At 42.5% G+C, this 25398-nt stretch overlaps 1 protein-coding gene across 1 annotated transcript in view; it reads left to right on the forward strand.

Annotated features, from left to right (window-relative positions):
- Positions 1-25398, forward strand: part of LOC144936855 (teneurin-3-like) — a 473986-nt gene that overhangs the window by 100276 nt on the left and 348312 nt on the right. The window lies entirely within an intron of this gene.

The raw sequence follows: 25398 nt of genomic DNA on the forward strand, positions 1-25398 counted from the left end.
AAAACGCAGGGACTCAGTGCTTCTGCCTCAGTGATCAGAAATGGTATTAGCCCCTGAACCATCTGGCGAATTTCTAGTTAGCTCAGGGTGTAATGATGCCCATGGTAATGTCCGTGGCCATCTTCTTTTGCTTTCACAACCCAATATAATTTACAAAGAGAAAGTAAAGTTGGACAGTCGTGTTAAGTGCATACAATATATTTATATTCCCTCCATTTTATCCTGATTGTGCTATCGGCATCACACCATGTGTTAAAGTATCCATCCAGATCTCCCACAGAGCGGTGCAACTCTTTGTGTTCGATGAATGGCCTACAGGATGCAGATTTCACAGAGCTAGCTATGAGATCCCTTCAAGTTACCTCTGGTCCATGCAATAGAGCGATGCATTTTTTCCCCCATCCACTCTGCATGACAGTCAAACCAAATATTGTATTCTCCGAGCTGGAATTTAAGCCAAATAAAGCACAGGAAATGATGTAATTTTTTATTTTTTATTTAAAATATATATATAATAATAGCTTATGAAATGGACATGTTCTGAAAGAAACAAGTTATTGTCAATAACTTCTTGCAAAAGAATTGCGGATATCTCCATTGGAGGCTTAATGTTAAACAATGTATTTCTCAGCCTCAGTGGATACATTTTAATGCTTGATTAGTTAATGAAAATAAAATTGGACTTCACATTCATATACTGATTGTATGATTCAAAACAAAGTGGTAATTGCGACATTCGTGAGACCCACCTGGCAGTTACTTATCCACTTTCACTGTTGGATGATGATGGCTGCTCCCTAAAGTAAGTTAAGCCACAGTCGGTAGTATAAGGGACACATTTTAGACCTTCTTCTTGGTTCTTTCGGTAAAGTCACGTAGAATTGAAATAATAAAATAATAAAAATAAAACATAATAAAATAATTCTCACGACGTTTCGGCCACAACGCAAGTAGCCGTCCTCAGGTGGAGAACAGGTCTGTCGAGGAGACAGTCTTAATTGAGATCCCTTCAAGTTACCTCTGGTCCATGCAATAGAGCGATTCAGACTCTGTCTCCTCGACAGACCTGTTCTCCACCTGAGGACGGATACTTGCATTGTGGCCGAAACGTCGTGAGAATTATTTTATCATGTTTTATTTTTATTATTTTCTTATTTAAATTCTACGTGACTTTACCGAAAGAACCAAGAAGATGAATCCCTGCAGTCACGAAAGCTTTAAATCGAAATTTTAGACCTTGTTCACATTTCAGCAAGATGCATACAATACCGTATACACAAAATAATTACGGTCTCATTGATGGCCTCGTGGGACCCACGAGGCCAAGTCTGAGGAGTGTTTTACATTGAGGCCCATGTCAAGGCCAGTCAAAGCCGGATCCTCTGTGCAGAGGCCATTGTCAAGGCTGGGACTTTATAAGCCAAGGCCTGAGACCGAGGCCACCACTTCCGAAGGCAAAGTCAAAGGTCAAAAGGTGAGGCAATGTCCTCAAGTAAGCCTCGCCCTAGGACTAGTCTCAAACATCTTCAACTGCTCATATGCAGACAGGCCTGTGAACCGGCCTGACGAGTAATTTGTGTGCATTTATCACCAGATAACTGCATCATTCTTCGATAAAGTTCTTCATAGTAAAGTAGTGCTCGTTGAAACAGGATTCATTTGTTCCGTATTACAAATGTAAAACTTTTCGTATCATATTTTTCGAAGGTCACGTCAAGGCTGTGAACGCTTTAGGCTTTTGGAGATTATTTTTTTGCACGCATATATTTTTGTGTGCACTGAATTGGTAATGTTTTACAATACAGGAAAGTGTGTTATTTTGTTGGTTAATCCAGTCTGTTTTTGCGAGGAGACCGTTGCCTTTGTATGGACACTGTCAGCAGTTTAGATTAGGTCAGCTTAGAGTATCGATCCAAATTACGCGGGCTATTTCACTGAGCTTCCCTAATTTCCTCTGAGAAAATGGTTTTCCTTCCTTCCATTATGAGACCCTTATGATTCAGCTATTGAACCACCGACAATGTTTATATGTGTTTAAAAAAGTGTACCCACATCATCATCGCCAGTCATGGTCAATCCACTGCTGGATGAAAGCGTCCCCAAGCCGCTACGATCTAATGACGATGCGACGATGTAATAATCCACCCAGCACCAGCTGAATTCATCGCTCCATCTCCTCAGTGGATGTACCCCTACGTATCACAGTATTTGTTGCTTAACATCAATTATAAACAACTGAAAGTTTTGTATTATTTAAGCAATGAGGTATACAACAAGTAGGGTTGTGTACCTTACCATGCAATTGTGGGGTTTCAGCCAGAAAGTCTGGATTCTTCCTCAATTCAAAATGCAAAATGCTTCAGTAAGTGGCCAAACATCCCAATGCAGGACACTGCTGAAGATGTGCCTTGAAACTGAGTGAGGTCCTCATAGATTATGCTCATTATCAGCCAATGATCTAACCACTCTTGAATAGGGCCTCCTGAAGTCATCGTCGTATCTCACGGCCTAGCAATGACCACATTTTTCCTGCGCACGACACGATTTCGTTCTGCCATCTCTGTGGCGGATGTCCTGCCCGATGCTTCACCTCCTTTGAGCTCTATCCTGTCATTTGTCTCATCCATCCGCCATCATCCCGTCTCCGGCTTTGTCCTGCTCATGTACAATTACGCTTCTTAGCAATCAGTGCAACGTCTATGACTTGCACGTGTGCTCTAATATGTGTGGTCTTGTGTTGCAAACATCAATCTCTAGCTCCTACACATGAGCTGATCTCATTGCTCCATCTCCACAGGGCGACGTGCCCTCAGGAGTGTTCCATCCTTAGGCTACCACTGCATGGCCAGTCTTGACCATCGGCCTTCATGCCTTTTAGCGATGTCCTGTGATATGTTTTCTTCTTTCGTTCTGTCACTCGGAAGTGTTACAGGGACTCCACGCATCTTTGCTCAGGTATCACTGTCCACTGATGTTATCTAAGAATCAGTCAGGTGACCGGGTTCGTACTAGTGATACAAAGCAGTCCATATAGAAAATACACACGTCCACCTGTGCGAATGTGTTCAAGTAAAACTAAAATACTGCAAGGAAAGGAATTAACTTTTTTTTTCTCCCAATAGCCTTAAAACTATTGGAAAAGGAATAAAACAGCAAAGTGGTGGCATCCCACCATCAAACGCAATAGATTTATAGACAGTTTACTTGGCAGTGGCAGACTTCATGAAGAGGGGGATGGAGAAGATCCATACCGAGTACTTAGTTTCTGGAGGAACATTGGATGCATTTGCGGACCAATTTCACAGAGCATAGTTTTTTGCATCGCTAAGACACATCTTTAATCTTCGGGTTGAGATCAGCCTCTAGTTAATCGCTGGGTTTGACCATGATGTTAGCCTTCTTGCATGTCCTTGAGGAATATCCTTAATGGATACCTCAAAGATTTTTTTTGCACCAGTTACGCGTTAAGGCAACCTGCAGAATATATTAAATTAAGTTTTTCACTCCCAATCCACTTTCTTTTTAGTTTTAATGCCCGCAGGGTGTTGTTGAGGCTACACACTTGGTCGTTACACATGCAGTGACCTCTTCTTCCACCTCCTCATGTGCGGGCGAGCAGGCTGTCGTGCTGCTCTCTCTGTACGCAGACATCGGATTGCATCCGCTGCCTCTTGCCCTTGTGTGATTAAAAAAAAAAGTTAAAATGTCCCGCTGGCATACTAGAATTCTCTTGCATTCATTTAGCTTTTCTTAATGCATGTTCTGTAAATGCTGTAAGGTACACTGATGTTGTTTCCCATCAATGTGTTCACAATGCGCTCCATTTTTGTTTAAGCACAGCAAAAATTAATTGGTTTTCCTTGCTTGATGGTGCGATTCGTCGACGCTGTCATCACGACGCAAGTGCAAGCAGTCGCGCTCCGGAGATGTCTTGTAAATGGGCTGTCTTGCTCAAGCATGCAATTTTGGCGGAATATACATCTTCGATAAAACGAAAAAAATATAATTCCACTGCACACTTTATTATTTTAGGCAGTTGTCATGTATTAAATCAAATCTGGGCCTCTGGCTCATTGTTGTGACTCTTGCCAAACTGACTCGGCAACCTCATCCAGCTTTGACACATTTGCTAGCGGGCATGAGCGATTACAATGCTTATAAACAAATAGGACTTGAGACTTACGTAAACACGCCGCTTGTAAACGGTGCTCCCGTTAGTACTTTTCGAGCTCGTTTATGTATTTAATTCCCGCCCTAAATTTTTCGCAATCTCGTTGAAGCTTTTTTTTTTACCTGCCCGAGACATCCAGCCGAACCGATCTCCGAGGCAATCTCGACTCGTCTGGCCAGGGATGGACATTTGGACACGCACTTTCCATGCATTGCATGCTCGGCAAGTCTTGGCAGCAGCACCCTGCCCTGCTCTGCGCGACAACTCCGAGTGGTAGTAGGTTTTTACCCTTTTAAACTGGTACAAAACTGACACCTTTATACAAGGCATCATGTTTGCAATAACCACAACACAAGTAGTCAAAATGCAAACAAAAAGAAACAACTCTGATAATGATAATGATATGCACTGTCCTTGAAGTTGATTGGCCCACACCCGAGACGGCTTTCTTTAGAGCCTAGTCCCCATTGGTGTAGGGCCAGATGACACCATAAGGCGTACAACTCAAAGACCAGTTTAAAAGGGTAAAAACCTACGACTATATTTTGCCACTGGTAAAAGAGGTCTCATAGTGTAAACTCCGAGTGGTTCACGCCGTGTGTGAGCAGCACCTATGCACCGAGTAGCCAGCTTGGGAAAAATTCTCCCAACCCCCACGCTCCTTGCGTCGGGGGAGAAAAAAATTAACCCGTAAAAACAAAGTTTTTCACTATAAATCCTTTATTTGCGTGTTAAATGGGCCACAACCCAGCCCACATTGGTCTTTGAAACGGGCGGCTAGAGTCCTCTCGTCCTCTGGCTTGAGATGGCTGCCACCTATGGGTCAGATGATTGCCTGCCACCATTAAGCAATTGGTAATTAAATATACACATTTTTTTCCTAAAAAGTGGAAAATTTTGGGAAAAAAATTTCACGAAAAGAAATTGTCACGCACAACGAGTCTGTGTGCAAAATGTCAGCTCGATTGGATCACGGTAAGTGGGTTAAAAAACGACCGAAAGATTTGCACGGTCGTAAGCACGCAAGCAAGCAAGCAAGTGAACTTAATATAAAGGATTTAAAAAATATATAATTTTAGGAAGGGGAACGCAGAGATCGCCCGTGCTAAGTGAATTGCAATCAAATGTAACTGTGTGGGTGGCTCGCTAATGCCTCTGTCAGCGTGAACTGAGACGGTGGCTCTGCGTTTGAGCCTTCCAGGTGCAGATGCTAATCAAAAACCGATCCCCTCTCCTGAATGACTGACGCATGCATAACGGATCATGATTACTGGAGGTAGTGCAAAGAAAGGCATCGTCAAATTGTTCTTTAGAACTCATTTGTTGCGATTTGAGAGGATATATATACGTGAAGAACAAGCAGTGTATCTGCACACGAGGGCTGCTTTTGTGAATTACAATTGCCCATCCGGACTTACTTGGCCATGGAAGTCTACAAAACTAACAATAGATAACGATTTCTTAGTTTAACTTTCAGAGCGCAATCAGGGACTTGCGTACCACCTCCGCCTTGTCCGTCCTGTTTCACTCCAACTCAGAACAATGTCGCTCACGTGGGCGGTTTGCGGACACATTTGTTAAACTCGCGTCACCGTGGCGTAAGCCTGCACTGCACAATCTCTGGGAATTCCCTGGGGGGGGGAGGGGGGCTATCGGAGTCGGCACGAGCGGCCTGCGTTCAGCCGCGAAGTGCTGTGACACATTGCCACCCTCTGCTGTGTGCCTCGGAAGGCCGTGTGATGAAGGCTTATTGTTTTAAAGGATGTTTTGAAAACAGTCTTGTTTTGGGAGCTGATGAGACTGTGTTCGGGGGTGGAGGTGGGAGGGTACCTGACAGAATGGGAACAAATTGTTCTCCCTTCTTCATTCAGGAGTGTGCTGATTTGCAATGGTTAATGTTGAAATGTAATGCATGTTTCCATAATGCAGGTGTTTTGGGTTAGATCGCGTACATATTTGAATGTGTCGTTAAACCCGCCACCACCCGACACAGCCAATTAGTAAGGTTGTATTTTTGTTGTTGTATTTACTGAATAAAATAAATAATGTAGTCATCTTTGTTGGCTTGTCACACATGAGTGCATCAGAGCTCATTTCCATCTATTCATCTCCGGTAGAATACATGGCTGTCCTGTAATAGGCTCAATACTTTAATTTAATCCAGATTAAAGAGGTTTAATATGTAATCTGATTAAGACTTTGAAAAGTAAAAACCTAAAATGGGACTTGGTAGCCGAATGAGAATTCAGGATTGTGCGGATGGTTTTAATGAGAACTAGTGACTGTGCCAACATCCCCAATGTTTTGCAGATAAGTTGTAAACATTCTGCAACAAACTCTGTGCAGCGCTCAGTGTATGACATGGGGTTGTAAGGCACATCACACTAGGGAGCTGAATAATTTTTCAGTCCACTGTGAAACGAAGGCCTCTCCAAGGTTCCACTACCTCTCGTGATCCTGTAACGTTTAATACCGTTTGAAATAATGTCATTGTAACGTAACAACAAAAGTTGTTGGGCTAGATTGCGTAAATATCAATGTGTCTGAACACACCATCACCCGACACAACCAGTTGCTACGGTTTGTCACGTGAACAAAACGTGCCAATCAGCTATCACTTCGGCACATATGAGTTTGATGGCGAGTAAAACCCACGGCATTTAGAATTTGAGTACGACATTTCCCCTGGTGATTGTAGCCAGCTTCATCAGGCGATTTGCCAAGATTTGTGAAGAAGCCTACCTGCTTCCGGTCTTAAATAGAGCAAGGTGATATCATCATCTTCTTGTGATGAGCTGAAGTAGTATCTAATTGGCACATTATCTTCACGTGACAAACCTTACTGATTGGCCGTGTCAGGCGGTAGCGGGTTTACGCCAACATTTATATTTACGTGATCTTACCCAAAGAACCTTTGTTAGGAATTATATCGGTTGCGAAAGCCGACGTGTTAAAGTGTAATTGTATGTTGGCTTTAAAGCCTACAATTTCAAGTTTCATAATCACGTACAACAGAATTGTGAAACATGTCCCGTGTATTTATGTGAGTCACATTTCTATTCTCGCAAGAGACAATGAATCTCACGCAGCTGTCGGATAATTGCATGTATCAGTTTCCAAGTTGTATGTTTGTCTAGGAACTGAAAAATGGAAATCAAGTCAAAACAAAGACGTACATTTTGATGTATCAAGCAAATAAACAAGCAAGATAAACAAGCACGCGAATGTAGAATTGTACATAAATACACACAATGAATTTCGATGTAAAGCTTTCGTGACTGCAGGTATTCATCTTCTTGGTTCTTTCGGTAAAGTCACGTAGAAGGGAAATAATAAAATTAAAACAAAATAAAATAATTTTATTATGTAAAATTTGTATTATTTTATTATTTCCTTTCTACGTGACTTTACCGAAAGAACCAAGAAGAACACACAATGAAGTTGTGTCCTTGACATGCGCAGTGCTTTTTTATTGGAATGACGAAATTCGCCCCCAGGTGGAGTCGCCTGGTTTATAGTTGGCACACAGCCCGAGAGGATGGCAGCACCACTTATTTATTTATTTACATGCTTATTTGCTTATATATTTTTTTGTGTAGCATCTGATGGATAGAGCCAGCGTGTAATGCGACGCACGAGTAATGTGTTACACTAACACGTACGAGGTTTAACACGTAGCAGGCTTTCGCGACCAATATTATTCATAATCAACGTTTTTGGGTTTAGATCGCGTTATTTATAAATGTGTCGTAACTCTCCACCACCCGACACGGCCAATCACTAAAAAAGTGTCACGTTGACAAAAGACAAATAGTTCACTGCTTTAGCCCACCGGTGTGTTGAAGCGTGAAACCACAACATTTACAATTTGAGTAGTACGACGTTTCGCTGGTAATTGCATCCAGCATCATCGGGCAATTCGCCAGAATGTTGCACGCACGGGGGGTAATGGTGCCACTTCTTGACACCCTCTGGTGATTGCGGAATAAAACTAATTTCTTAATGTGCCTTCGTGTTTCACAGCCACTCCCCCCCCCCCTCACAAAAATAAACACTTAGCAACTTTTATTTTTAAATCCTTTATATTAAGTTCACTTGCTTGCTTGCGTGCGCGCTTACGACCGTGCAAATCTTTCGGTCGTTTTTTAACCCACTTCCCGTGATCCAATCGAGCTGACATTTTGCACACAGACTCGTTGTGCGTGACAATTAATTTTCGTGAAAATGTTTTCAAAAATTTTACACTGTTTATGGAAATTAAATTAAATATTTAATTACCAATTGCTTAATGGTGGCAGACAATCATCTGACCCATAGGTGGCAGCCATCTCAAGCCAGAGGACGAGAGGACTCTAGCCGCCCGTTTCAAAGACCAATGTGGGCTGGGTTGTGGCCCATTAAACACGCATATAAAGGATTTATAGTGAAAAACTTTGTTTTTACGGGTTAATTTTTTCGTAGCCGTTCTTTTGTCGGCTGGTGGTTGCGTAGAACACTGGAACGCACGGCTCTCGGTTCGAAGGTTGTGAGTTTAAATTCTAGTTGGGCTTCAACTCGGTCCGTCTTCCCTCTCATTATCATTACAATCAGCCATGACCAATTCACACTACTGGCCAGATGTCTTGGCAGAGGTGAGGGGTACAAATGCCTGATCCCACAACAAGCGACCTGACAGAAAGAAATAGGAAACATGACCATTGTTTTTTAACTGCTATGCTGGAAGAAATCTTATTCGTGATAGACCTCTGCATTGCAATCCCAAACATATACTACAACCACTGGATACTACCAAAGCAAGACATCATATTCATAGTGGCTGTTGAAGACTCCCGGGTTTAAATAATGTATGGCAAAGTGTGCGAGTGTCATCGCCTAAGTCCATCAATTGATAAGCAATTGCGAGATGGTGGTCCATCAGTTTATGACAACTATGATATTTTTAACCAAAGAAAATATCACTCAAGCGTAGAATTATATAGTTCAAGACAGCTGGGATACATTTCTGATGCATATTTTATGAATGGGGCAGAAGTGGCACAGTAGTTAGCATGCTGCATTGTAAAGCCGGTGACCTGAGTTTGATTACCGGCCGTAGCTAACGGGTGATTGATGGAACGGTCCTGCCACCCTCCTGCCTTGCCAACCTTTATTGGCCAATTTGGTGAAGAATGATGAAACATTCTTCACGTCCAACAGGAGGATGAAGGCCCTCATCCGGCACTGGCTTGACAAAGGGCTGTGAATTATTGTTTAAAAATCACGTCCTGTTCAGCTTACGACTTTCAACTGTTGCTAGTCGTAGCCGGCAATACAATTCCTCTCGCCATGTTCGCAGAGCAGAGCGGTGCTAACCACTGCACCACTACTCCACCCAGGGTATATAAGTGTGTAATACTGGTAGGAACCTCCTGGTTACACCAGCCCACATGGGATTATTGTGTCTGTCCGTCGTGCATCCGAAAATGGGAGGGGTGGGGCTGGGTGGAGAGGGTGGGGAGGGGCTGGGTGGGGAGGGTGGGGAGGGGCTGGGTGGGGAGGGTGGGGGGTGGGAGAGGTGGGGCTGGGTGGGGAGGGGCTGGTCACCCCGTGGTGCCCTTTTAAAACTCAACGTTTAACCTACTCACGCCGGCTTGTGCCCGCCCTCACAGTCGGCCATATTTGCGGAATACACCACGCCGCCGTTGACCCTGCAGGCCATTGACCGAGCAACCCAACGTTCCTACCAGCTCCCTCCGCAGGAATGTGTTAAAATGCCACTGAGGGTGGGATACATGACGTGAAAATGAAGGTCTCTCTTTACACAGAAATATGCTTTGTATGTGATTTTCATTTTTCTTTTTATCATCAAAGGTTGCATATACATTGATTGGGCCACATAATTACTTTACTGCAGTACTTTATGAGAAAATTGTGAGCTGGTTGGAAAATTTAATTCTGGTTTGGATTTGCTTAAATAGATTAGTTGGTAATCCTTTGAATTTGAGCTCATTGTTCGGGGCACAGTAAGTGTGGTAGCTGACAAGTGGAGGAAAAAGTGCTTCATCTCGTCATTATCTGTCGTTTAAAACATTTTGAAACCGTATACCTGAGTCATCCCTTTTAATGCATTTAATATCAATGGTACCTGTCAGTGTGTGAGGGTGCAAAATAATTATATCATATCTTTTTTCAGACTGTCCCTTTAATTAAAAAAAAGCTAACAATATATAAATCTTTATTTAAAGCGTTCGTGACTGCAGGGATTCATATTCTTGGTTCTTTTGGTAAAGTCACGTAGAAGGGAATTTATTTCTAATTATATTTTTATTATTTGATTGTTTCCCTCCTACGTGACTTTACCGAAAGAACCAAGAATATAATATATAAATCCTGAGCAGATCGAAGAGCGGAGACATTGAACCATCTCAGAGATATTGTGGCGTCAAGTTGTTCGCGTGTGTTTTTGTAAAATCTAACAGCGGCTCCTCAATTTTTGTAGCTTTCCTTTGGTTGCGGCGACAGACCTGTGTTAACACCTTGCCACGGCAGACCTTGAGAGGGGGGTACGGCACAGATTTAAATTCTCCCCTCGGCAAAAGCCGCAAGGCCCCTGTGGACTCGATTGACAGGTGTGCGCGCGTCCCGCACGTATCTGCGAAAGGTGTGCAACTCGTTCAAGTTCCGCTCCGCTTCAGAGTGACAATAATATTGCAGGCATTTTTATTATTATTATTTTCGGTTGTTTTTGTTATTGTATTTACCTATTTTAATTATAGTAATAGGTATTTACCCTTTTATCTGGCACCAAAACTGACACCTTTATACAAAGGATCATGTTTGCAATAACCACAACACAAGCAGTCAAAATGCAAACAAAAAGAGACAACTCTGATAATGGTATGCACTGTCCTTGAAATTGATTGGTCCACACCCGAGACGGCTTTTCTTAGAGCCTAGTCTCCACTGGTGTTGGACCAGATGACGCCAAAAGGCGTATTTTAATTATTGTTTTCAAAATGAAAAAAACCAAAACTGAACCAGGATTTAAAAGGATGTCCGCACGTGGTTGACGGCGAGTGGATCCCGAGTAGAATCTATTTGTGATCTAAGCCAGGAAAGAGAAGCAGAGGGAAGATGGGGAAACAAGTGGGAGAGGAGCAAACGAGTGATGTGTGTGGAGTTTTATTTGCATGCTTTCCAACTAAGGTTGAAAGCACGAATGCATTACCTCTGTCCGTCTGTCCACCTGTGTGCGTCTGTTCTGCCTTGTAAAGGGTGGTCATGGTAACTCTCGCAAAGACGATCCAATGTGAATACAATTTTTGCGTGAAGTTGTGTTTGTCTGCAAGGCAAGGGGTAGAATCTTGATTTGAAGCTTTAGTGACTGCAGGAACCCATACTCTTTGGTTCTTTCGGTAAAGTCACGTAGGTAGAAAAATGAAACAAAATAAAAATAATATATCATGACGTTTCGATCGCAACACAAGCGGTCGTCCTCGGGCGAAAAAAAGAATCCAGCAGTAGAACTGCTGAACCTTCAGCAGTGCTGGATTATTTTTTCTGTCCAAGGACGAGCGCTTGTGTTGCAATCGAAACGTCGTGATATATATACATTTTTTATTTTGTTTTATTTTTCTACCTACGTGACTTTACCGAAATAACCAAAGAGTAAGGGGTAGAATGTTAAGAAGAATGTTTGCCGTCTTGATTAAGAGCCCTCCTGTATTTTGGTTTGTTAAACCAAATGCGTTGAAGAGTAAATCTGCTGTGTTCCTCCATGCAAAGGAAACATTTTTTAATGACGTGCAAAGTCAAGAATACATCGACATAAATTACATCTCCTCTTTTTAAATAAATTCTGAATCGTGTGGGTTACACCACAATAGACTGGGCGACACTACAACAACAACCGCCCTTGCTGCTGAATATTTTATGTAAAAAAAAGTGTAAAAAAAAAGTGTAAAAAAAAAAGTGAAAAAAAAAAGTGAAAAAAAAGTGAGAACTGACTCCCATGGGCGCAAGTCAACGGTGTCAGCCCCGCGACAACTTGTTCACGTCGCTGCAGGCGACTACAGTGGTCATCAGCTGGGCAGCGGTGGGCTATGCACGTGGCCTGTAACCCGTGGGCATCGAGGAGGTGCCCAATGCCCCTGGCTCCCCAGGAGAAGGTGGTGCAGCGAGTGGAATAATCGCCATCTGTTTCCATCTGTACGGGGATGAAGCGTTGCCCCCTCGCGCGTGCGGGTTTTCTCTGGGTGCTTGCGCTTTTCCTTCTTCCACTTGTACAATAATCAACGCTCATTGATTGGCTGAAAACATCTTAAGGTAAAAGCAAAACTCAATGCAGGACCCTCCTCAATAAGAATCCCAAAGTCTAGGTGTGGCTTTCGTGGATAAATAAGGACCTTTAATTATTTATCAGCTGGAAACACTCAATAATTGTCTTTGAATCTCGCTGTTGACTTTATGGCAACCTTCTTGGTTACAGAGAGTGGAGGTCCGTGAGAGCTGTTTGCATTATTGCAAAAGGTTCAAGTGTCAGTCTCCGAGACTTGCGCTTATTTGTTGCATGTAATTAATTTCGGCCATGACACTGCACGTGCACCGATAGCCTTCAGAACGTGGCATCGTGAAAACTCTTTAGTATTCAGGAGGACATCCGGCTTAACATCGCCTGGCGAGGAGGGGAGAATGACTGACAATTTTCTGCAGTGTCAATTGCAGTGAGTTTATATATTTCACATAAAAAATAGCCGACTCCGTGCCGCGTGATATATTTACCGGAATCTCTGAAGGAAATTCAAAATTCAATTTAATATTAAATCTGACTATCAACTGATTATTCTTTATTAACCCCCCATCGGTGGAGAAATTATATTTGACGTGGTATGATGTGCAAAGAAAACACACATTGATATTCATCTCCGCGGTGAGTGAAGTACAATCTGCCGTGCTGCGACTTGCGGTCCGCAGAGGAATTCGGGGGAAATTTTACATCGAGGTACAGTCTAGATCTTCTCTCTGTCACCACACGACTGGATACAAATGTAACAATGTATTGGATACTCTTTGGTTCTAGATTTGAAGCTTTCGTGACTGCAATGATTCATATTCTCAGGTTTTTTCGGTAAAGTCACGTGGGTAGAAAAATCAATAATCACGACGTTTCGATCGCAACACAAGCAATCGTCATCAGGTGGAAAGATACAGCAGAAGAACTGCTGAACTGTATTGGATGTTTAATCCATTTAAATTCGAAAATATTGTTATGCTCATGATAAATGCATCGCCTTGTCAATGTAGTAATCGCTGTTCTTAGACTCGTCGCATATTCCATCGTAGCTTTTCATCACCACTGCAGCCACGCTATCATAGACATCGTCTTATGATGTAATTTTTGTCGATTTAAATGCTTAAAGACTTTTGAGTTCTCATGATTACACGCATCAAATTGTGCAAGAGTCACTTTCCTTAGATGTGTATATTCCGCATCTGCCAGTCATCTCCGTCTGTCAACCCGTGACACCTAGGGTCTGTCCCGTGACCTCCTTACCAGCGGGCGTTCGACACTTCACGTGGCCTTAAAGTGCCAATACCAATACCCCGGCCATTCACCACTAAGTGACGGTGACTTCACACCACGGCGCTTATGCCAGGCCAGGTGCACGCTGAGGCCACGTGAAGTGTCGAAGGCTCGCTGACAGGAGGTGACGGGACAGACCCAGCAGGTGCCATGGGTTTGGTGACTGAAATAACCGGTAGATGCACCACCTGTACCACCTACTGTGCCAACTTGCTGCATTTTAGCCGCCCGGCACTCTGCTCGTTGTTGCGAGTGTCGCTCCTCTGCCCTCCGTTGTTGCTGGAGGGCGACTGCCTCCAACTGTCAAGTAGCCTCCAGTAAATTGTACATAGTCGGGCACGAACGCCGTGGTGACGTCACCGACACTTGGTGGCGAATGTTGGGTTGTTGTAATATTCCGTCACGTGTTCGCATCACGACTGCAGCCACGAGAGGCGCTACCATTCGCCAAAATAATTGCTTGATTACACGACTTGAAGGAATGACAGAAATGCACACCACGTTTTCTCATTTCAAATATGCAAATTTCAAAATATCACTGTCCTGGTCACAAAAGCAAAGTTTGTGGGGAATAATTGCAATTTTCTGCACTTTTGAGGCATAAGCAATTAGAAAATAACACTTACTACCCAGGAGCAAAATATATATATTTGTTGTGCAGTGTTATAACTGCAGAAATTTTCAAATCGCTGAGGTCGGACAGAATGGGGAGTGGGGAGTAGGTAGCATCATCAGCCATGATCAATCCACTGCTGGATGAAGGCCTCCCCATGCCACCGCCACCTCTAACGCCCTTGCGATGCAAATATCCGTTCAGCACCTGCATGTGGACTGACGTCATCGTGTTGAATCCCAACGTAAACAGAACAATTCTGGGTTGTTGTTCGCGCACGTTGACGGAGCTTCGAGACTCCGAGATTAGATCCACCTTGGGTACCTTGCAGGCCTCGTTTGATGTGAACAAAAGCGATAGTCGCTGCGTTGGTGTGCTTCAAGTCAAAATACGACAACATGAAACACAAATGAATTGGCATGGTTTATGTGGCATATGCCATACCGCTTTACTGTGAAAAAAAAATACCCCGTGTTAAATATATATTTAAGCAAGCAAAACATTTGCGGCAGCTAATTAAAGTGGGGAGAGAGAGCGAGATATTGTATGATTGTGTAATGTGATTGTTTGCGTCTGCATGCGCTAGAACCATGATGGATGTGAGTGGAAGTTCAGTCAGCTAATAATAATACACAATTAATCTTAATATTTTTTTTTTACATGACTGCGCGATTGTTATTTTTCTAATAATTTTTGGCAGCGTGTCATTGAATGACCTTAGAAAAATCAATAACGGATAGATTTTTTTTTGCTTGACATTGTCTACAAAAAGCATGTGCAGTTGGTGTGTGGTGCCGTATTGGCTTCTGACTTAAAAATAATAATAATTTATTAACAAGGTGTGTTTGCGTAATGAAAACATTCTAAGAAAATGTTGGCAATGTTGTACGTAAAGTTTCTTACACGAAACCCAATGGTTATCATTTTCGTTGGAATTGATGATGCAATTTGAACTTGTTTATGTTTTTTTATTGATTAAAGGGGCATGACGTGACGAGATGTAATTTTTATCGCCTGGTGTGCAGGAGGTCGGGGGTTCGATCCCGACCCTGACGCCTGTAAATTTGTGAGTTTGCGTCTTCTCCCCATGATCACGTGGGTTTTTTTGTTGCTCCGGGTCCTCTGCTTCTTCCCTTCACATTTAGAAACATGCATTGAGATTATTTAGATTATTTTGGTGCTATAATGGTCCAAATGATGGGCCACCTTGTTGAGCTATCATTTGTGGCCAGGTCGCTTCTGAAAAATAAGTGAATATCTCAGTGGGCTTTGTTGTCTGGTAGAATGGGGATGGTTGAGTTTTATTTGTATGTGTTTGGGTGATTTGTTTACAATTTTTTTTACTTTGCACGACTATCATGTTTTTGTACTGTTTGTTGTTGTAACATTCTGACCCGCGCCTGCTGGGCATCTGTGAAAAAGAGCTTTATAGCTAATCGGATTCTTCCAGTATGAATACATATTTTTATTCGATAATAAAAATTTGCATTGCATGTTGAACTTTTAATATTCAAAGCATTGTATACTTCATGGTTATAGGACTATCCCTTATAAGTAATTGAGTGCAAGAAGCCAATTTATTCCAAGTTTCTCAGCTGTTAAAGATTTATTTTCCCTCAGATGCCTCAAAGGTCCACATGGGTTCAGGAATAACAGAAACATTTTGAATTTAATACAATAATTATTTACTGCCCTTTGTCAATCCACTGCTGGATGAAAGCATGACCCACGTTAGTTTACCCCTTTCCAAAATGTTCCGTAGAAATTATATTGACAAAACATGTTTTAAATATGAAGGGGAACAATTACAGAAGCACAGTTGCTGAATTTCTAATGGAAATGTATTGCCATGGGATATCCATGAAAGTCTCCCACACTTTTTTTTTTCCATGTAATTGCCAAAATTTGTGTTCACATTTTTTTCCTCGACCGTCCCACAATAATCGATCCTAAAAAAATTAACCCGTAAAAACAAAGTTTTTCACTATAAATTCTTTATATGCGTGGCAGCTAGAGTCCTCTCGTCCTCTGGCTTGAGATGGCTGCCACCTATGGGTCAGATGAATGGCTGCCACCATTAAGCTATTGGTAATTAATTATAATATTATTGTCCTAAAGAGTGTAAAATTTGACAACATTTTTCACGAACATTAATTGTCCCGCACAACGAGTCTGTGTGCAAAATGTCAGCTCGATTGAATCACGGGAAGTGGGTTAAAAAACGACCGAAAGATTTGCACGGTCATAAGCAAGCAAGTGAACTTAATATATAGGATTTAAAAACATAAACACGATGTGCACACGGATCAATAAACGATGTAAATGAATAGGTGGGATTGATACAAAATGTACGATCCAAATTTGCATATTCACGAATACGGGTACATTAGGCTGGGAGAACATAAACATATACACGAACATATAAAACAGATCTTAATAAAGTTTATTGCCATTTTTTTTCGCATCAACCGACAGTTAGATTTATAACTGCAGTATACTTATATGCATTTAAAACTGTTTTATTTTTTACAATTACTATAGAACGACAGTGTCATTGTTTTGTTTCATGATAAGGCATAAATAATAATAGTAAACATATTTCACAGATAAAAACAGATTATTAAATGTGTGATTTACTCTACTCTAGGGTGGGCAGTGCACTCGGTTGATTTCTCTACAAATGTATCCCTGCACTGCACTGTATCATACCGGTTCTGCACACTCCGTGGTGGAGTATTAAGGAGGTGATTCAATATTTAACATTTGTATATTACATAGAATTTTCCCGTTAAATATTACCGGATTTTATGTCAGATGCCACGTGCAACACACAGGCTTTAACTCGCTGACCTATGCCTAACCTCATCCCGTCTCGTGCAAGAGGCAGTTACATTCGTCTATATTTTAACACCACCTGGCACAAGTGAACGTAATGCATAGCCTATATATTATATATAGCATATATAATGCATATTATAGTACAGCGTGGTTGTTAAGGTAAAAGTGCAGCCGTGCGTTTTGCCTGCTTATGCCTCTGCTGGTGAAATGACCTCCACGGGAGGCAACTCTGGAGAACTCCGAACCACAGTCGACATTAGTTTGGCCTGCTCTGCCACACAGGGCAGATGTCTTGGAAGGGGTCGATGTCCCCTCACTTTAACCCATGACACACGACCTGCCAGTCGACTAACTGTTGTGTACTTATGTATATTTATGTTTTGAGTGGACACGCCTCGGATGGATTCCAAGACACCTGCACCATTGTTCCAACTGCCTCGCTGACAGATTGAACCAATGACCTTTGGATTGCAAATCCGGCATGCTCACCCATTGCTTCAGTGCAGCGTCACCTATTATAGGCATTTAGACGACAATGTATACGGTTATTTATGGTCGAAATAAAAAAATATGTTCTATAGCATAAGCAATAGGAGACACGTGTAATACATTTGTAACTGCACTATTTTGTGGACATTAAATGAAATAAGGTGTATTGGGGCCCCAGAGATTTGCCACATTATAGCACACGATCCAACAATGTGTAATGTGATTAAGCCTTGTAGTTCAAAAATGTGCAACAGCAATGGTATTGAGCAGTATTGACAATGTGTTGTTTAAGATGTTTTTCACATTTCTAAACATTTGTGCGCTGAGTGTGTATTGACTCTCGCGTGTATGAATTGGTGGTGATGGGTTTTCACGTGGAAAACTCGTGGAAGGCAATCATCGGCAAAAGGTTTCCATTGAACATCCAATGGATGTGAGCCTGACCTCAAAGAGTTCAGTGGCAGGCTACGGAATATGAACGGAAGGCGAGAGATGTCCACGGACATGCACTAACTTGCATGGAATTTACATAAAGTATGTAGGTAAGGGACCATACACCAAACGGCGTGGGGTGGTAGGTGTTAGGATGCTAGTTGTAATTACTGGCGAAACGTCGTACTCAGATTGTAAATGTTGTGGTTTTGCTCTCCAACACACCGGTGTGCTGTACTAGTGACGAATTGGCCACGTTCTGTTTACATGACAACCCTTACTAGTTGGCTGTGTCGGGTGGTGGCGGATTTTAACGACACACTTATATATTTACGCGATCTAACCCCGAAGAACTTTTATTATGGATGATATTGGTCGCAAAAGCGTCCTAAGTGTTAAACTGGGTGGTAGGGGGTTGCCAGGACAGATTCAGATGTCATTCACCACTGATATTTGCCACGAGTTGGGAATTGAACTCAGGTGGCTAGGATCATAGTGCAGTGCGCCAGTCGCTCCGTGATCACTCCACCCTGAGACGTATAGATGCTGGAGGTACAATTCTAATTGCTTTTCAGTGAGTATGCTCAAAACGTGCAAACTAGCAATTCTGCAATCAGCGAATATACTCATATAAACCATGAATTTATGTCATAGTTTGTGAACAGATGTTGAGTCATAATTGAAATACATCACACGAACTGAATGATTACGTTTTTTCTGTCATATATATTATACGAGTTTATAAAGCCTGTCTTCGCCAGACAAACGTTTTCACTCAATATAATAATTAACCTGATATGATTTTTTTAAACAATTATTTTATATCTACGATCAGACACTAAAAACTACTGCAAAAGTTGGTATTTTTCCACAAAAAAAATTGTTGACGACTTGATTAAACTTCTTACATTTCAAGATGCACCCCTCCGAAACCGTTCGATTTAAAGATGCCGTTATTTTTTTATTCGAAAGAACAAAAAATATTTAACTTAATTCTCTATGAGGGGAAGCTTCTATCTTTTACCGATTTCAACATCATAACATGCGTATTTCTTCGTTCAAAACCGCTTGAATCCGAAATATCTCAAAAATAATAAAATATAGAATGGTTCTCACTTTTATTTGACTTGCTGTTAAATGCTCTATCAAACGAAAAAAACGTTATATTATATTTTGAACGGTTTCTGAATGATACCCACAAACATTTTTATGGGACACTTAAAGTCGAGATTTGGAAGTCTTGAAATGAAAAAAAATCGGAATTTCTGATTTGTCCTGTTGTTTGTGTCCGAAAAGCTACCTATGTACGACATTTAAACTTTCTACCTTGTCAGAAAGTACCATATAAGTTTTTGAGACATACAGATTAAGGTCTTTATTTATATGCATAATATATATTTTATATTATATAATTCATATTTAATATTAACAGATATTATATAATTTGCCAGCTCGTTGGCAATCCACTTCTGGGATGAATGCCTCTCCAAGCCATGTCAATCATGGAGGTGTATTGACCATACTTCACCAAACTGGTCACTACGGATGAGTGAAGGAAGGGTGGCCCAGATAGAGTATCACTTGCCACTGATGATAGCCGTGGTTGGAAATCGAACTTTGGATTCTGGGTGTGTGGCGCAGTGCGCTAAGTGTTACACCGTCACTGTCCCACCACATATTGCCGTGCTGTCAGGGTCAACAACACTGGACTTTCTTCAATACAGAGGTCACCGGTTCGATCTCCGGGCGTGGCAATTGAAACAATGGGGCATGTTATTAAATCCCCCCCCAATGACTCTGTTCACCCAGCGTCATAATGGGCTCACTAAAGTCGATCAGCCGATCACGTGTGATATCGTGTGGACACTCCCACCTCTCCCAAGCAATCTGACCAACATGGAAAAATAGACCAACATTCTTTCCAGTACTCCCTCGAGTGGAGACCCTTCGACCAGCAGTGGGATGAGCAAGACATTTGAGGGAAAACACCATGATGTTTTATGCATACACCCGTCCTAACCTTGCGTATTTGTTATTTAGTGATGGAATGGCATTTTTATTCTTCATGGCTGCCTTCAGTTTTACAATCATAGGTGTTATTGTATTTCAAAAAGTTTGGTCCGGAGAGCTTTTGTGTGATCATTGGAGAGTCGAATCGTTGCGCACGCCTGGGATATGGAGACGCACGTCACACATTCAGAGGGGATGGCTTTTTTTTTCTCTCCCCGAGGTGAGCTGGGGGGGACATCCAGGGGTCGTGACCTCACATTGCCTTCAGTGCCGCCTTGCTCACAGCTCCTTCCTCTTCAGTGTTATTTGTCATCTGTCAGAAGGACTTTCTCACCTTCAAGGACAGTCTGCGTTTTCAAATCTAGAAGTGCTGGCTTGTGACAGAAACAAAGTTTCGCCGTTGCTCTTCACACTCGGGGTACCGTTGTATTTTGTCGATATGAATCTCTCCGGCGTGTTTTCGGCTTGTTACCGTGCGCCGCTGTCCAGCATGGCGTCCGACGTTTCGCTCCACGTGCTGCGAGCTCCTTCAGGAATTGAATCGAGCAGCTTTGCGTTCTCTCCGTTGGTTTCCGTAGCGTTGCTCGCCGTCAATTGGTCCTCTCCGCGTATTATTGACGCTCGTCGGCTCTCGCCCTCTCTGGCGCAAGTGGGAACGATGTTTTTTTGCTTTGCGCTTCGGCTGAGAAGAAACACCCAACAGCAGCCGTCAACCCCGTTTAATGTGTGTACGTTTGCATGTTGAATTTCTTTCGTCCCTCGTACCTGCTACGTAAATTAAGCCATTGCCGCTCTGATGGCCTTGTTTTATTTAAGAGATCAGCCCATTTTCGGCACTGCAGTATGCTCATGCTTGCTGGTATACGGTCCCATATTTTGCATATCTGTAACTACCAAGTAATTCAGTAGAATACACTGGGAGAAGGTGCAGGAGTCATCCTCAGTCAACAACCGTGTTCTATCCACTGCTGCATGAAGGCCTCCTCACATCACCACAATCCCTTCAGGGTCTTGCAATGCCGTAAACCAATCTTGTTGCCACACATGAACTGATTTCGTCGCTCCATCTCCGCCGGTGGTTTTCCTCTTGAGTCTGTTCTCTCCGTTGACGACAATTGCATCATGGGACTTGAATCTTCGGGCCAACGATATGTCCTACACAGGCCCACTTACTTTTTTTAACAGTTAATATGATCTATCTCATTTGTCATTCCCCGATTCGTATGTTCCTCTTTTGATTTATCACGTATGAATATATGTTGAACTTCTTTCGCACCGTACATAGCCAACCATTCTAATTGAAGATGTGAATCAAGTGAGGTGGTAATCTGCTCAACGGAGTTCCTGGAGATGCTCCCCCCAAAACGTGGAGCAAAACGTCGGGCATCATTCAGAACAACACTTGGTCCAACCTGAAAACTCATGGGGGAGCAGGAGAGCATGGCCATGAAAACCCAAGCAATTGTGTTTTTTCTTTTGGCTTTATAATAACCTTCGGGTGCCAGTTTAGGTGAATGCATAATTTCACTGATGCGATTTTCCACCACGTTTAACGGCTCCGAAAATACATAATAACACAGAATAACAAAAGAGGACCTTGGAAGGGTTATTGCAAAGGCTCACATTTCTTTCATGTGTTTACATTTTAAGCCTCGGTGGAGAATTAAACTCTGTTCATTTTTACATCGGGCGCCCAATGGGACGTGTGCTCGCTCTGACATTGGTGTCACCAACTGAAAGTGTGCGGATGCACTTAATTGTCGTCGTGGTGCGAACCGAGTGGCATACAAAAGCAAGGGAAAACTGGTTAATTCATGAAACTTTCTGTCGCTCAATAGGAGCGAAGTCAACACATGAAAAGCTCGCAAATGCATTGTAGTAGAAATATTTAAGAAGTTAACATGGGGAGCACAAAAAAGATGGTTGTGTGCCTTTGTCTGCACTTTAAATATATATATTTTCCCGTTGATAGCAGCACGCACAGCCTTGATGCACTTTTGTTGTTTCCATCCAACGCGTTGTAGCCATTTCGTATGGCGAGCATCTTCAATGCCTCGCCGTGTGATCTCGCACTCTGCCAGCGGATACGCGGCTCGTGGTCTGATGCGTGACACCCTGCGTGTGACTTTTCTTAGTCCCGGGAGCGCATCAATGATGCTGCTGATTTTTGGGCAGCGTGCATTGGTATCTGCGTGCTGTGTGTATTCTGGTATTAGTTTCTGCACGCAGTGAATTTGCCAGGTCTTGCACTTTCACGCGGGTCTTGACCTTTGGGGCGACTCCTCGTGCTTGTTCTTTGTGCATTCGGAAACGAAGCCCAATATTCAAATGTCTGAATATCTTCTCTCAACAACGAGTAGTGGTATGCACAAATTGGCCATCTGTGCAAAGAAAGATATTTTCGCCTGCTTAAGAGACTCGCAGGAGAGTAAATGATTACATGTATTACTTGGCAGTCACAGAGTATGCAATGTAAACACCTTTTAAAATATAAGTGACTGGAGGTTTGTCACAATTTTTTTTACAATTCATTTAATAGCCAGGCATTACAAATATTTTGACCAACAAGCTGTTGATACAATACTTTGGCTTCCTCTTCTTCGTAATCCACGTGAACTCTACAGAGCACACTCGGCTCACACGTCTGTCACGGCATACACATCTGATTACGCATTTATATGCCTAACCACTGCTCATGCAGGTTCCTAGAATAGTTCTGTTTTTGCAGAGTACATTAGTCGTGTTGGCGGCTTCTGTTGGCAAATCATGCTTTCTGTCACAGCGTGTTTGTCCTACTTTGTGCCAACTTTTTTTTACCGGTTCCATGCCCAGCATTATAAAGGCTTGCATGTGTGCCTTCCAAATGTTGACCTTGGACAATGGGGGCGTACCATCAATTATACTTACGCACTTCTGCTAAGGCAATTTATGTATTTATTTAATTACATGCGTATGTGCACGCACTCATGTGTCAAACAAATTATACTTGCAAAAATTAAAATAAATAAGCATGGCACTGATAAATAACAATGCAAGTGTTTCAATGCTTTCGCTGATGTGGCTTGATGAGTCTAAAATACATAGCCTGCAGGTGGCTTGTTTGGAACTCTAAAGCCATTTTATTGTTATAAAGGAACATCGTGGTATTTGTAACACTTGGGGCAGTCGTTGTCTCTTCAAATCTTGTATTATCTGCTCAGCTGTTAGGAAAGGCTGTGCCGCAAGCAAGGCTTTTATACACCTTCCAAGAAATGTCAAAGGATCGAGCCGCTGGTACTTACAAAGCTACTTCATGAAAGTTCATTTCCTCGTGTCTCGCCTGGAGCAGTAATTTGAGCCAAGCCATTGGTCCCAGTGGCAGAGTCATGTCGACAGTGTGCGCTGAATAATGGCCTTAACTACGGCACCGTTTGTGGCAAGCTCAGCAATCAGGCAACGTATCCCGATGCAGACAGCACCACTGTAACTATCGGATGCGTCGTTAAAATTCCAGTAGCCGGGCAATGATTTCAGCTGTCTTCTGCCTGCGACGTCTGCTGGCCACCAATAGCGTGGCCAGACGGTGCTACTACAAGTAGGTCTCCAAAAATAAATTAAATTCTTACTTCCCCTGCTTCTCTCTTCCCTCTTACTCGTTCAAACGGCTCGTTCTGCAGAAACTTTGGCGACGTGCCGTGGCCGCCCGCAACCTTTGCTTGAGCGTGACAATGAACCCCCACCCCACCGTGTTGAGTGCACGAGCACGACACGAGTGAGACACAGATCACCCCCGTGGTATTGCCTTGGGGCAAGTGCTGTGAGCGAGCACCTATGAAGGCCGGCTCGGCACTTTTAAGGGGATGGTGCGGTAAGCACCACGCCCGGCCCGCCTTGGCTAACGAGTGCCAATGTTTTACACACCACTCCAGGAAAAAAACTCGTTTGAGGCTGAGTCGACTGAACACGAGCGACACACACGCACCGCGCTCGCAGCTTTGCTGAGCAACAAACTCTTGCAAACTGGGCACATAGCCAGTTTAATTGGACACCGCACCCTAGTTTAATGTGGAATTTAAGCAAGCCCACCTGCAACATGGGAGACATTTCAAGAGTATCCAATGAAGAACAATTTTACTCGCAATGTGCCTGCTTGTAGTGTGTAATAGGGCTTTTGTTTTTGCCATTGAATTTATATATTTTCTCTTTACGAATGAATATCTTGCCGCGGTGGTGAGCTGTTAATGACCTCGCCTGGTATACAGGAGGTTGTGGATTCGATCTCGACTCTTGACGCCAGTATATTTGGAATCTGCATGTTCTTCCCTTGGTAGCGTGGACTTTTCTCCGGATCCTTCGGTTTTTCCTTCCACATTTATAAGCTGCGTTTAGAGTATTTGGCTTCTATAAATGTTCACGTGATAAGCTATTTCATTGGGCTATCATTTGTGGCCAGGTCGCTTCTATAAAAGAGCTATATATCTCAGTGGTTCTAACCTTGTAAAATACAATTTTTAAGATAGTTGCTTGCTTAGTTTTGTGGTTTAACGAAGTCGGTCATCATTGTCATCATATTTTCCGCAATCATTGCTTATCGTCATTATCATGAGCATCATCATCATCATTCAAGCATTGACGTGTTTCCAGGTGAATCCTCCCAAGGTGTGTGCAAAAACTTCCACCCCCACCGAAAAGTGATCCTGAAAGGGAGCTATCTGGTAATTTAGTAATTTCCAACAATTTCCCCCCCCCCAAAAAAATTGACACTCATGACACCGATGTCCAATAGTCCAATTTTGCACAAGATATTTCATGTCTCTGCAAATTACACAGCATGTGGCACAGTGGACCTCCGTTTTTTAGCAGATGCATCACCAGTGAGCTGGTTAGAAAGGCTACGAGGCACTGCCTGCCGATGTGTTTTTTTTTGTTGTTTTCAAATATTCAAGGTTCAAGTGCTCGAGCAGACAATCTGTGGAATATCTCTCCTCTTTTCGCGTGCAACTGATTGTGTAACCTTGCTGTGTACATTTGCATATCCTTTTGTAATTCTTCCTCTGTGCAATAATGAGAAACAACACGGAAATTTAATTTCGCGAAGGGTCTGTGTGATGAGCGCACTTTGCGTAGCTAGGTAAAAATAAAAGCCGTAATTGATTTGATTGGGTATTATGGGAAAAAAATATGAAGTGTTTTGGGATTTATTTTAATCGAGGAGACATGAACAAAATGAGTCTTCATGCCCTCTCAAAACAAACCTCCAAAAAACTGTGAAATGAACACTTACATTTCGTTGTTTGTATTAAT

The sequence above is a fragment of the Lampetra fluviatilis genome, chromosome 17 (genome assembly GCF_964198595.1).
Source record: "Lampetra fluviatilis chromosome 17, kcLamFluv1.1, whole genome shotgun sequence".
Taxonomy (NCBI): Eukaryota; Metazoa; Chordata; class Hyperoartia; order Petromyzontiformes; family Petromyzontidae; genus Lampetra; species Lampetra fluviatilis.